The sequence below is a fragment of the Macaca thibetana genome, chromosome 7 (genome assembly GCF_024542745.1).
Source record: "Macaca thibetana thibetana isolate TM-01 chromosome 7, ASM2454274v1, whole genome shotgun sequence".
NCBI classification, from domain to species: Eukaryota; Metazoa; Chordata; class Mammalia; order Primates; family Cercopithecidae; genus Macaca; species Macaca thibetana.
Genome location: NC_065584.1, coordinates 89365138 through 89378530, shown reverse-complemented (window position 1 = coordinate 89378530; position 13393 = coordinate 89365138). Strand labels below are relative to the sequence as shown.

General features: G+C 47.4%; 1 protein-coding gene across 5 annotated transcripts in view; it reads left to right on the top strand.

Moving 5' to 3' along the window:
* Nucleotides 1-13393, top strand: part of LRRK1 (leucine rich repeat kinase 1) — a 154324-nt gene that overhangs the window by 83817 nt on the left and 57114 nt on the right. The gene's annotated exons all lie outside the window — the stretch shown is intronic.

Below are 13393 nucleotides of genomic sequence, written 5' to 3'. Positions count from 1 at the left end.
ACATCTGCTGAGGCTCAAACCAGGCTAAAAGCTTTGTAGATGCCAACTCTTCACTAAACAATTTTTTTCTTCAACTCATAGGTTTGCACTGATATGAAAACATAAGAGATGTCATTGTGGGGCAGTGCTTCATTCACTGTGGCAATTTTATGGCTAACATCTCCAGGAAGCATCATGTAAAGGTGTCTAGTACCCTCCTGAATGGCAGCTTCCATCACCGGATGAGGAGGCCCTTCTTACACATCAGTCTAGAATGAACCAGTTGCCCTTAAATACACCTAATCCTTCTTGAAAGCCACCCAAGTCACTGCCACTGCCATGAAGAACAAGTTTCTGAAATCATAGGACTGCGCCTTCTGGAGAAAGTGGTACTTCCTTTTACTTGGACTGAGATTTAAAGGGCTCATGCTTGAAAAACCAACATGAACACATCCTCCCTCTCTCTGTGATAGAGTGGGTGGAGCTTAACCACGGCTGTGTTGAATTGTTGGCTTCTCCTTAACCAGCTGTCATTGATTTTGTAGTTTAGCCTTCATGGATAGGATTATATAATTGCTGGCTTTGCTGTCTCAGAATCTTGTTTATTGTGATTCTGCCCGGACTAAACACAAATAAATAATGAGGACTAATGAGGGCTCCAGGGCTGGAAGAGCTAGGTTTTAATGTCAAGTGTATGAACATCTTTTTATTTATTTATTTTTTATTTTGAGATGGAATCTGGCTCTGTCACCCAGATTGGAGTGCAGTGGTGCAATCTCAGCTCACTGCAACTTCCACCTCCCGGGTTCAAGTGATTCTTCTGCCTCAGCCGCGCAAGCAGCTGGGACTACAGGTGTGCACCACCACACCCAGTTAATTTTTCATATTTTTAGTAGAGACAGGGCTTCACCATGTTGTCCAGGCTGGTCTTGAACTCCTGACCTCAAGTGATCTGCCTGCCTCGGCCTCCCAAAGTGCTAGGATTACAGGCATGAGCCACCGCGCCCAGCCCTGGACATTTTTTCTAACTGTGCATTTTTTCTCATTTCTCTCTGCCACTTTGTGGACACCTGGGCACCCTGTAATGTCTGTGCTTAAAAAAGAAAATAACTTTTGTAAATCAGTTTTCAGACTAGCCCCACACCAGATTTTTCAATGTCCATCCAGCCCAGAAACCATTTCCAAGCATGTCTATTTTCCAAGTGTCGACATTTTTGCAGACTTCTGCTTTTTACCACTTCCCTCCCAGCTTGAGTTTATCAGATGTCCTGCAGAAACACAGTGGGTATATGCCTAGAAAGAGCTCCGGGAACTGGTGACATATGCTTTCTCCTCTTTCTCATGTTGAGGGGAATCAGTGGTACACACAGCCACTTATTTCTTATTGATGATTTTCTTCTGATAAAGCAATACCCCCAGAGGAAGCACAGGAGGTTTCCCTACAAGTGTTCTTTCTTGGCTGGGTGGTCAGCATCACGTGCTGTTTGACACCATGAAGGTCAGGAAACCTTTGAGTTAGGGCAGCCAGATGGGCACACATACACAACCACAAAGACATGCACACCGCCCCACACACATGTAGACACGCCCCTTCCCTCTGAATCATAAGCTACTTGAGTGTCAGTTCTGTCTGCAGCCTCTGCATCTTCATATCCACCCCAGTGCCTGGCAGAATGGTTTACACACAGCAATACTCAAGAAAGTGTTGCTGAACGTACGGACACAAGTTCAAGACAGCATCCCTGTTATAGCATAGTAACATGTGCACTTGTTCAGGGGAGGATGGGGATCCCTGACCTGGGGCTTGCAGCAGGAATGGGATTTGGATGAGAGGGAGGGGACTGTGAATTCCAGGAGAGAGTAAATGGAGTAGGGCGCAGAGGTGGAAAGGGTTGTGTTTCTCCTTCATCATGCTCACAGCACACGGTGTGAACAGAGACCAGCCTCATCTGCAGAATCTCAGCCGCTTTACTGACCTCACACTACTACCACTGCTTTTTACCACTTCCTTCCTGGCTTGAGTTTATTGGATATCAGTCCTGCAGAAACGCGTGGGCATAAGCCTAGAAAGAGCTTTGGGAACAGGCAACATCTGCTTTCTCCAAGAGGAGAAAGGAGGTCCACTCTAAGAGGTGTATGCAAAGACCTTCTGTATTAGTCTGTTTTTACACTGCTGATAAAGACATACTTGAGACTGGGCAATTTATAAAGAAAAAGAGGTTTAATGGACTCACAGTTCCACATGACTGGGGAGGCCTCACAATCATGGCAGAAGGTGAAAGGCACATCTTACATGTCAGCAAGCAAGAGAGAGAATGAGAGCCAAGGGAAAGGAGCTTCCCCTTATAAAACCACCAGATCCCCTGAGACTTGTTCACTATCACGAGAACAGTATGGGGGGAACCGCCCCATGATTTAATTATCTTCCACCAGGTGCCCCCCACAACACGTAGGAATTATGGGAGCTACCCATAATTCTCTATCTCATTCAAGATGACATTTGGGTGGGGACACAACCAAACCATATCACCCTCTTAGCTCCAGGCCCAGCCCCCCTTGTACTTCCCACGTTGACCTCCCATCTTGGCCCCTTTGGTCACCATGATAACTCACATTCCAATAAGGAGGCAGGGGAGGTCTGCAGCCCCAGAGCACCCCAGCAGCCCCTTGAGCACATGGGCCAGTCAGTTACCAACAGCAAGGCTACACCCTCGTAGCCCCCAAAGCCTTCCTACAAATGTCAATGTTGGGCCTACTTTGTGAGCCCTGCAGTTTATTTATGAACATGCAGTTTCTGCACTTCAATTGGTAACTTTTCCTTGGCCTTGAATTCCCCTGCTCTGGGAGTGTGCCCCCTCCCCTAATTTCTTTTATCTAGAATAAATTAACCCCACAAATCATTGCCCGCAGGAAGGCAAAGGGCATCACTATAAATCAGAGGCTGCTCTGGGTGGGCAGGGAGAAGCTATGAAAGGCAGGAAGACATAAAGTTGAAAAAGTGGGTTGGAGCCAACTGGGGGGCTGTGAGGCTGCAAAGGAAGGACTTTGGATGTTCTGCTAAAGGCTGAGTGGGCTAGGGAAAGCTGAAAGGTCTTGAGCAGACTGATATTTCAGGATGATTGATCTGGTAAGAAGTGCACAGAGTGGATTGCTTGCAAGTCTTGGTGACTTGAATTTCTTCAGCTCACAAACACTGATTTAGTTTCTGCTGCATAGTGGGTATGAGGTTGAGCTGCAGAGGCAGCCAGGCAGGGCTCTGTACTGTGGAGTGTACAGTCCGGGTTCTGGTTGGCCATGCTGTCTGCCGCAGCAAAAGAAATGTGGGCTGAGTCAGTGCCACACAGATCAGTGGGGAGGTTAACACATGGGATCTCAAGCTGGACAGAGCCTAAGGAAGTGCTCACCTCCACTGCGACTTGCTCAGAGTTCACATGGAGTTAGTTAAGCAGCCTGAGGCCGAGCCGCTGCTCCTTCTGCAGTTCAGGGCTCCAGCCCCAGCTCAGGGGATGTGGAAGAGGTGTTGAGAGGGAGGCTGCCATTGTAAGGACAGCCACACCTAAGCCCTTCCCCAAGGGATTTGTACTGTAATTGGGTCATGTTATAGTAATACTTTATTTCCTGTTGTTTTGTTTATTTTATGATGGTCCTCAGATTTTAATTTAAAGATTTTCAATAGACACTTAAGATGTGTTATCAAAACCAAAACCATAACCAGCCTCCTCTGCATCTTGCCTTTGGCTGCCATTTCATTTTGGGTACAAACCATTCAATATTGAATGACCATAACGGCCATGCAGAGTGAGTGGAGAGGGTTGGATTGCAATCTTAATACCTTTATTCCATGTTCAGCTGTCTGGCCCTTGCCCCTGAGACCTGGGTATGTCTCTGAATCCAGGAAGGAGAAGCATACAGGCCCTGTGGAACCTTTTTTGACTTGGCATTGCAAAGTCCACATGGTGACCTTCCTGTCAGCCTGTTGCTTGGTTGACAGTCATGCTTATCCAAAGACTCCTCATGGAAGGCCACTGTACTTTGCAAGATGACCACCAGAAAATATATTGGGACCAGAATTGACCTAGGCATCATCTAATCCAAGCCACTTATTTAATAGATTAAAACCAATGATAATGGAATGAAGAGTGATACAATCGTGAATTGTGGATTATGGAAAGATTAGGAAAAAAACCCACTTTCCTGTGTTGAATTGGAGGCGTCGGAATGCACTCATGTTAAATACAGAGCTGTGTCCCATCAATGGGCTGAGAAGCAGTGACAGTCCAGCAGTGATGAACACACCTCACACCCAGATCTTGGTTTCTAAATACCAATTTTTGCTAAAGGGAATCAAGGTCTGGGCTTAGAAAGTACAAGAGGAGACTGGAAGATCTTATTTTGCCAGGAAGCAAGGAGGTACCCCAAAACTGATAACTATATGTCACAGGAACACAAGGGGCATTCTCTCACCCAAAATGGAGTTCCCCAGACAAATTGGGGATGACTTGGGCATCAAAAAATAATGATACTTGGGAAAAAAAGAATCCATGTGTCCATAGTGATACTTAAAGAGGTGAGGAGGCAATGCTTTTCTGTACAGAAGAATGCCAGGTAATACATGTAGAAGGAAAGGTAGCTTTAGCAAAACTTCCTCTTTGCAACCACCATTGTACTAATTGATTCAGGCCAGGATCAGCAAGGGATGCTAAACCCACTGAGCAAAAGGATGTAGAAACACAGAATAGTCACATAATCTCAGAATATCACCCCACAGATTGTTTACTAATCACAAAGGGTGTAATGTTAACCTTTACAAAGGAGGGACTGACAGACACCACCTTAACCAAGAGACCAAACAGGGCACCACCTGTAGCAGGAATACCTGACATCAGGTGCTCCGGGTGGGATTCGGTGGGAACCACTCAACTGGACTCTAAGGTTGTTGCCCAAAATAGCTAACTTTAATCTAAACTTTGGGAAAAAATTGAGTAAATTCAGATTATGCGATATTCTATAAGACAGGCAGTGAAACACACCAGCATCTGCCCCCTGATGAAGAGGCTAAAAGTTCCAGGACTTAATGCCAGTCAGATGGATGATTCCTTCTAGTCAAATTGTTTTAGTTTTGTTTTGTTTTGATTTATTATTTTAATGCACATTTAAGTTTCTATATTTGGAAAATTCTTTTAAAAAAAGGCATTAAAAGGTGTGGAGACTCTTTTAGATAAAAGAAAAGTAAAGTAACATGACAATGTAACGCAGTGTGGGATTGCAATGTCATGCAATTGTGATGGGATCCCGGATCAGGACACAAAATAGTTATAAACCACATTTCTGGGATAGTTGAGAATATTTGAACATGGGCTGTGAACTTAATATCGTATTGATGTTACACTTATTGAAAATGATAATTATATGGCTGTCATGTATGAAAATATTATTATTATTCAGGGATACATGCTGAAGTATTTACGGGTGAAGCAGCACGATAATCATTTACTGGCAAATGATTCATCAAAATATAAAAAGCGTGTGTTTGTGTGGAGAGAGAGAAGCAAAAGCCAATGTGACAGCGTTTTAACAATCAGTGAGTCGAGGTGGAGAGTGCACTGTGACCTAGTGCAACTTTTCTGAAGTTTAAAATTTTTTCAAAATAAAAAAATGTAGGGAGTAAAACAGTAACAATGAAACAGGCGCAGGGCAAGTGAGTGACTTGTCTAAAAAAATCAACTCAGAATCTACTCTCCTGACCTTAGATCCAGTGCTGCCCGTCCGTTTTCATCTATGTGAACAGAGAGAGAGAGAGAGAGAGTGACAGAGAGAGAGAGAGAGCGCGCGACAGAGAGAGAGAGAGAGAGCAACAGAGAGAGAGAAAGAGAGAGAGAGAGAAAGAAAGAGAGAGAGAGAGAGAGAGAGAGAGAGAGAGAGAGAGAGAGAGAGAGAGCGCAAGCGCGACAGAGTCCCTCATTCTCCTGGTTCAAAGACGGGAGCTTTGAGAGGGTGTAGACCCACTCTTTCCAAACTCCTGGAGGTGGCGAAGGGGGATCTAAAGACAGGCGCTCATCGCCATCTAGTGGCCAAATAAGGATGCCTGTCAACTGCCGCCAATTTTTGAGAGGAATTTATCCCACATTGTTGGGACCTTTCCCGCAGCCTCTGCTTGTTACATTTTCCTATTTGCGAAGCAGTAATTTTTGTTTATATTTCTGCTCCTCTAATTTTCCAATACGGATTTCCAGTTGCTTCGAAGAAACAGACCCAAAAGCAGATTTCCTCTCCCCAGAAACCTGACTGAGCCCAATATTCTTCGATAATCAAGAAGAAAGAGAAAAGTCCCTCTCCGATATATTTTACCAGGTCCCTTTGACCATCTCATGCCAGCAAACCGCTGGCCCTTCTGACTCCCTCTTGTGGAAATAAAGGAAGACCAATGAGAAATAAGAGGAGCAAAGGCAATTTATCTAGCAGGACTTCAACAGCAAGGGCGTCAGCCACCATCACTTGCATGTGGCAGAGACCCACAGGCTGGCAGAGGAGTGGGAGCTTTCTAGTGGGACAAAGGGAAGGCCTCGGGTGCGTCCTGCCTGGAGGCTGTTGGCGTGGGGAAGCTGGGGGGCTCGCTGCAGGCTGGGCATCCTATGGGATTAGTAGGCGAGCAAAGTTGGCTCTCTCGAGTTGGTCCTAAATGGAAAGTGAGGACAAAAATTAGAGAATCTGTCAGTTATTAACCAAGTCCTGGCCATTTTAGACTGACTTTTATGGAAATGATGATTTAGCTTCCTGAGTTGTTACTAGAATAAGAAGTGGCTCATGCCTGTAATTGCAGCACTTTGGGAGGCCAAGGTGGGTGGATTGCCTGAGGTCAGGAGTTCGAGACCAGCCTGAGTTTGACCAACATGGTGAAACACTGTCTCTACTAAAAATACAAAAATTAGCCGTGAGTGGTGGTGCACGCCGGTAGTCCCAGCTACTGAGGAGGCTGAGGCAGGAGAATTGCTTGAACCTGTCAAGCAGAGGTTGCAGTGAGCCGAGATCTCACCACTGCACTCCAGTCAGGGCAACAGAACAAGACTCCATCTCAAAAAAAAAAAAAAAAAAGGAAGAAGCAGCAGCAGCAGCTGGCTTCTTGCACCTCTGTCTTACAGGAGACTGGCTTCCTGGGCTATTTACTATCAATAAAGAGGTTGGTTTCCCAGGCATATCACTGTAGGTTGTGGGTCAGAGTTCTGTTTTTTATATATTGTGTGGCCATCGTCTGTTTGTATATCAGGCTCACTCTGGAAGCAGCCCGTCCACCAAGCACCCTGGCGCGGTGCAGGCAGCTGCAGGCGGCAGCTGCTCCTCTAATCACAGGAAAGGGAGCCTTTGTTGGAACCGAACTGTCGATTCCCTCCTGGGCAGGGGTCGCCGCGAAGGATCACCGACACGAGATTCACAGCAGAGAGTTATTTATTACTAGCGCGCTAGGGTCCCAAGCTCTAAGTTGGCCCTGGGACCCCGACTGCTTGTTACAGGCTGTTTATATAGGCAAACACAAGTTCAAACACAGCTTAGGGCGCGAAATTCAAACAAAGCTTTAGGCGCGTGGTAATTGGGTCTGTCTATGGCCTGAGCAAGGTGTCTTGTTCTAATTGGTTAGAGCAGGACCTTACGAGGTTTTTTTCCTGGAGTTGTTGATTCCGGGAACTTCGAGGCAGGGTGGGACCCCCGGAATTGGCAGGGTGGGACCCCATGAAGTTGTTTCCCGGAATTGGCAGGGTGGGACCCTATCAGGGTGGGACCCTATCGAGGCAGGGTGGGACCCTATCCAGAGCCACCTGGTGTTAATTTTTTTAAGTTCTTTTTTTATGAGGCCTAGTTCTTCTAAGTTTTATGCGGCCTAGTTTCATTCCCTCCTCTTTTTGTGTCAGAGGCTCAATCTTGAGCCTCTTCTTCAGTCCTGAGGGTCTGGTATTGTTGGGTCAGAACCATAGCATGTACTATGTTTAATCTATTTTTAATAAGGGTGAGTAAGCGGTTGAGTATGCATGGCCCAAAAGTCAGGATGAGCGTGAGCAGGATGAGGGGTCCTAAGATGGTGGAGATTAGGGTGCTAAGCCAAGGGGATTGGTTGTACCAATTTTTAAATTAACTTTGTTGAGATTTTCTCTCTTTTTTTCTCTTGTCTAATCTTTTTCTTAGTTTTGCCATAGAATCTTTAACTATTCCTGAATGATCTGCATAAAAACAACATTGCTCTTTCAGGGCTGCACAGAGCCCGCCCTCTTTCAGAAAGACAATTTCTAGTCCTTGTTGGTTTTGTAATACAACTTCAGACAGAGAAGTCAAGGACTCTTCAAGTTTTGTGATAGATTGTTCTATGGCTCTAAGGTCTTCATCTATGGCTACTCTAAGTTGTTGCAGATGATGGTTACCATGCACTAGGGCTGCTGTCCCGGTCTCAACTCTAGCCGCTACCTTAATTCCTAACATGTCGGCGAGGGTGAGGGAGATTAAGGGCGGGGAGGTGCTTTGAGGAGCTTTTAGTTGGGGCTTCTCCGATATGGAAACCGGGGGCTTCCTAGCTTCTAATAAAACCTGGTTTGGCCTTACTGCAACAGGGGCAGTGTCTGGATTGACTAATAGTCTGATTTGGAGGGGAATTTTAGGCGGGTTGTGCTGGTATAAATAGAGACCTTATATTAACCTTGTTGTTATCTATCTGTTATCAGATTTTGCCGCATCTTCAAACTTGATGCGAACCAGGTTGCAATTTTCCGAATATCGGGTTGTGGTACAGGGCTGGACAAAGGACATGGTTATATACCAAGGTTTTGTGGCCTATTTTTACTTTCCATTATTAGTAGTCACACAGGACCAGCTTTTGCAATACAAGTGAGTCAGATTTTCACAAGTTTTTCTTATTTGTCCTGTCCTGAATCCGGGACAGGCATAAAACCTGTTCCGGCTGATGGACACCTTTCTAGCCTGTCCTTTCCATTCTTGTCCATCCTGAGGAGTCCTTAATAGGACTCCTGTGGGACCAGTAAACCGGGGGCCTGTGTTTTTTATCTTTCCTGCTATTTTTTTTTTTTTTTTTTTTTAGGTTGAAATAGAGGTCTGGAAACCAAGTCTTTATAGGAGCATTTTCGGAGGTCTTATTTAAGACCTCTTGATTATTAAAATTAATTATCTGTCAGGTCAGGCTAAATGGCCGGTGGGGGTTAGCGTCAAAAACTACACTAGAGACAGCGCAGGGATGAAGGGCAAACAATAAGCAAGGAGTTAGATACGAGAGAGTCTTATCTTGAGCGGGTCTGCGGAGCGTCGGAGTTTCCATGTCTTAAGTGGTGTTGGTCCGGACGTCTCTGGAGCAGCCTTGGCGTGGGATGCGTGGATTTAAGTGGAGATTCCGTCAACCTTTATGGCTGTGGGCGTGGTCAGGAGAACAATGTAGGGTCCTTTCCACCGAGGCTCTAGTCCTTGAGTGCGGTGCCGTCTAACGTAGACAGAGTCTCCCACCTGGAAGGGGTGACTGGTCTGTGGATGTCCTGGTTGGTACAGTTCTGCCAAGGGGGCCCAGATTTGGGCCTGTACTGCTTGGAGTCCTTTTAGCCGAGCCTGTAGGTCAGTTTTAGGATCGGAGGGGGAGAAGGAGTTAAGCAAGGTTGACAAAGGGGGAGGTCCTCCGTAGAGGATTTCATATGGAGTGAGCCTAAAACGGTTAGGCGTATTTTGGGCCCTTAACAGAGCTAAGGATAGGAGGCATCTCCAATCTTTTAAACCAGTCTCTAAGGTCAATTTAGTAAGGGTCTGTTTTATTGTTCTATTCATTCTTTCTACCTGTCCTGAGCTCTGGGGTCTATAGGCACAATGTAATTTCCAATTAATCCCCAATATCCTGGCGAGCCCCTGACTTACCTGAGAAACGGAGGCCGGCCCGTTATCTGACCTAATTACCTTGGGAAGTCTGAATCTAGGAAAGATTTCTTCCAGAATTTTCTTGGCTACTATGTGTGCTGTTTCTTGCCGGGTGGGGTAGGCTTCTACCCATCCTGAAAAGATATCTATAAACACTAGTAAGTACTTATATCCAGCATAGTGAGGTTTTACTTCAGTGAAGTCTATTTCCCAATAGACTCCTGGGCGATTACCACGAGTTCGTTTCCTTTCTGGCACTCAGGTAGCCCCAGCGTTTACCTGCTGACAGACCTTACAGGCAGATGTCACTTGTTCTACGAGGGTACTTGCCTTTGGGATTAGAAAGTCAGTTTTTTCAATCAGTAATTTTAGCTTTTCGACTACTCAAGTGTGTCCAGGCATGCATCTGCTCGATCATTGCCAGGGCCTCCTTTTGGGGAAGGACTATTTTTCCTCCTTTTTCTCAGTTTTTGTGTCTTTGTTCTCTATAGCCCCTATGGCTTTTGCTTCTTCCTGGTCTCCCAGGGTTTAAGTATGTTTAATAGTTATGTGGCTGGTTTTGTCAGGTTCTGTGGCTAGGGTTAGTACTTCCGCCATGGCGGCTTGCCTGGCCACTTGGTCGGCCTGTCTGTTTCTTACTGCGACTGGATCTTGTCCTTTTTGATGCCCGGGGCAGTGAATTATAGCCACTTCTTGAGGAAGAAAAAGGGCTTTTAATAAGGCAATTATTTCAACTTTGTTCTTGATTTCCTTTCCTTCTGAGGTTAGGAGACCTCTTCTTTCATAGATACTTCCATGAGTATGAGCCGTTGCAAAGGCATACCGGCTATCAGTATAAATGTTAGCTTTCTTTCCCTTGGACAGCTCTAGGGCCTTGGTTAGTGCTATTAACTCAGCCTTCTGTGCAGACGTGCCAGGAGGTAGTGATTGTGCTTAAATGGTGTTGTGGCCATCTACTACCGCCGCTCCCGCCCTCCGGGTACCTGAGTCAAGGTAACTGCTGCCGTCTGTGTACCAGGTGTGATCCACGTCTGGGAGTTCTTGGTCTTTAAGGTCTTCCCGTGTTCCATGGGTCTCAGCCAGTACTTGCCGACAATCGTGTGGGCTTGGTTGGTCTTCTGGTACCGGCAGCAGCGTAGCAGGGTTTAGGGTGACCGGAGGGCCAAACTGGACGTGGTCCGTGTCCAGTAGGAGGGCCTGGTAGTGGGTTAGGCGTGCGTTGGTTATCCACCGGTCCGGGGGCTGCCCCACTATGGCCTCTAGAGCATGTGGGGTAATAATAGTTAGTGGCTGCCCAAGGGTTAACTTAGCAGAGTCCTTGACCAGCATAGCGGTGGCTGCCATGATGCGAAGACACGGGGGCCAGCCGGCCGCCTCCGCTTCTCTCCCTCTCTCCCTGGTCCTTTTTCTCTCACAACTGCCGCCAGGATTTTTGTTAAATGCTTATCCCTCACTCGGTCCTTACGATCCTCTCGCTCCATCTGTTCCTTCGCTAACATGGCTTCCCTTTCCTCAGGGGTTTCTCTCTTGTTATACACTTTTTTTGCCTCCTTAACCAATTCCTGTAATCCATAGGTTTGGATTCCATCTAGTCTTTGGAGTTTTCCTTTGATATCTAATGCAGCTTGGTCTATGAATGCCATAACTACGGTAGCCTTATGTTCTAGGGCCTCTGGGTCTAATGGGGTATACATTTGGAACCCTTCCAGAAGCCTTTCCATGAAGGCTGCCGGGCTTTCATCACTTTCCTGAGTTATGGTCCTTACCTTGGCCAAATTTGTGGGGCGCTTTCCTGCCCCTTTGAGACCCACCAACAGAGCCTGGCGATAGATTTGGAGACTCTCCTTACCTGGTGCTGTTTCATAGTCCCAGTCTGGGCGGGTGAGGGGAAATCCCTCGTCTATTTTATTGGGAAGTTGGGTTGGGAGGCCTCCTGGTCCTGGCACATTTTTCCGGGCCTCCAGGAGGACTTGCTGCCTTTCTTCAGTGGTTAGGAGGACCTGCAAGAGTTGCTGGCAATCATCCCAAGTGGGCTGGTGAGTGAGGAGAATGGATTTTATTAACGAGGTTAGGGCCTGGGGGTCTTGGGAAAAGGAAGGGTTATGGGTTTTCTAGTTGTAGAGGTCAGAGGCAGAGAAGGGCCAGTACTGGACCGTGCGATTGACGGTACGGAGGGGAAAAAGGGAGGATTGCCAAGTGGAAGGGCCATCTGGGTCCTCAGTCCACCGCAAGCGGAGACGAGGAGGTGTCGGTGGCGGCGTCCGAGGGGTGAGTTTGGGCGGGGCTGGAGAAGGAGACGGGGTGGAGGGAGGGGCCGAGGGAGAAGTTGGAGAAAGGGTAGGGGTCAAGGCGGTAGAGGAAAGAGCTGGGGACAAGACAGGGGGCAAGGGTGAAGCGTAAGGTGGAGGTCTCAGAAGGGGGTTTTGAGGTGGAGGAGGCAGGGGGTCAAGAAGGAGGAGATCCCTCTGGGGTTCATCTGGGAGGACTGGCTTATGCGGGTCCGGTTTCCGATTTTTTTTTTTTTTGGGGGGGGGCTTCTAAGGCAAGAAGGGTAGACTGGGGTGGGGAAGGGGAATGGAGGAAGGGTTTCACCCAAGAGGGAGGGTTTCAGACCAGATCCTCCCAAGTAATTATGTAGGCCACCTGGTCTGGGTGTCCGTGTGGCCCAGGATCCATCACTGTTGCTTTAACCTGTAAGATAATTGGGAGGTCAAATGTTCCGTCCCGGGGCCACCCAACATGGAGGGTAGGCCACTCGGACGAGCAGAATTTTCGCCATCGTCCCTTACGGACTTCTATGGAGAGGTTGTGGGCTCGAGCCCGAACGTCAGGGAAGTGAGTCAGAGTCAGAGACAAAGGAGTCGTCAACGTCTGTCTTATTTCGTCCGCGTATAACAAGGACAAAACGAAAGTAACAAAAACAAAGACCAGACAAGTAAGGAGAAGCCACACGGCCAAGAGAGTGGCGCCACAAGATCATAAAATACTCAGACAGCAGGGGCGACCTGCCTACAGATTTAAGGAGGCTGACTGAGTTGTCAGCCTTCTCTCAGACTACTGCCAGGGCGTCCCCTGGGGCGTAAGTGGGAAGGTGCCGGACACGTCTGTCCCCCTTCCCCACTTAATTCAGAAGGAGTACTCCCCAGAGTTCAGAGTTAGCCGGCAAGACAGAACAAAATGAAAGTACCTGGTAGGTCCGTTCAGTCAGCAGTCCGTGGCCCGGGCCAGATGGGTCTCCGCCGGATGGGTCGGGGGTCCTCGGACGACCCCACTTCCCGGCCAACGCACCAAATGTTGGAACTGAACTGTCGATTCCCTCCTGGGCAGGGGTCGCCGCGAAGGATCACCGACACGAGATTCACAGCAGAGAGTTATTTATTACTAGCGTGCTAGGGTCCCAAGCTCTAAGTTGGCCCTGGGACCCCGACTGCTTGTTACAGGCTGTTTATATAGGCAAACACAAGTTCAAACACAGCTTAGGGCGTGAAATTCAAACAAAGCTTTAGGCGCGTGGTAATTG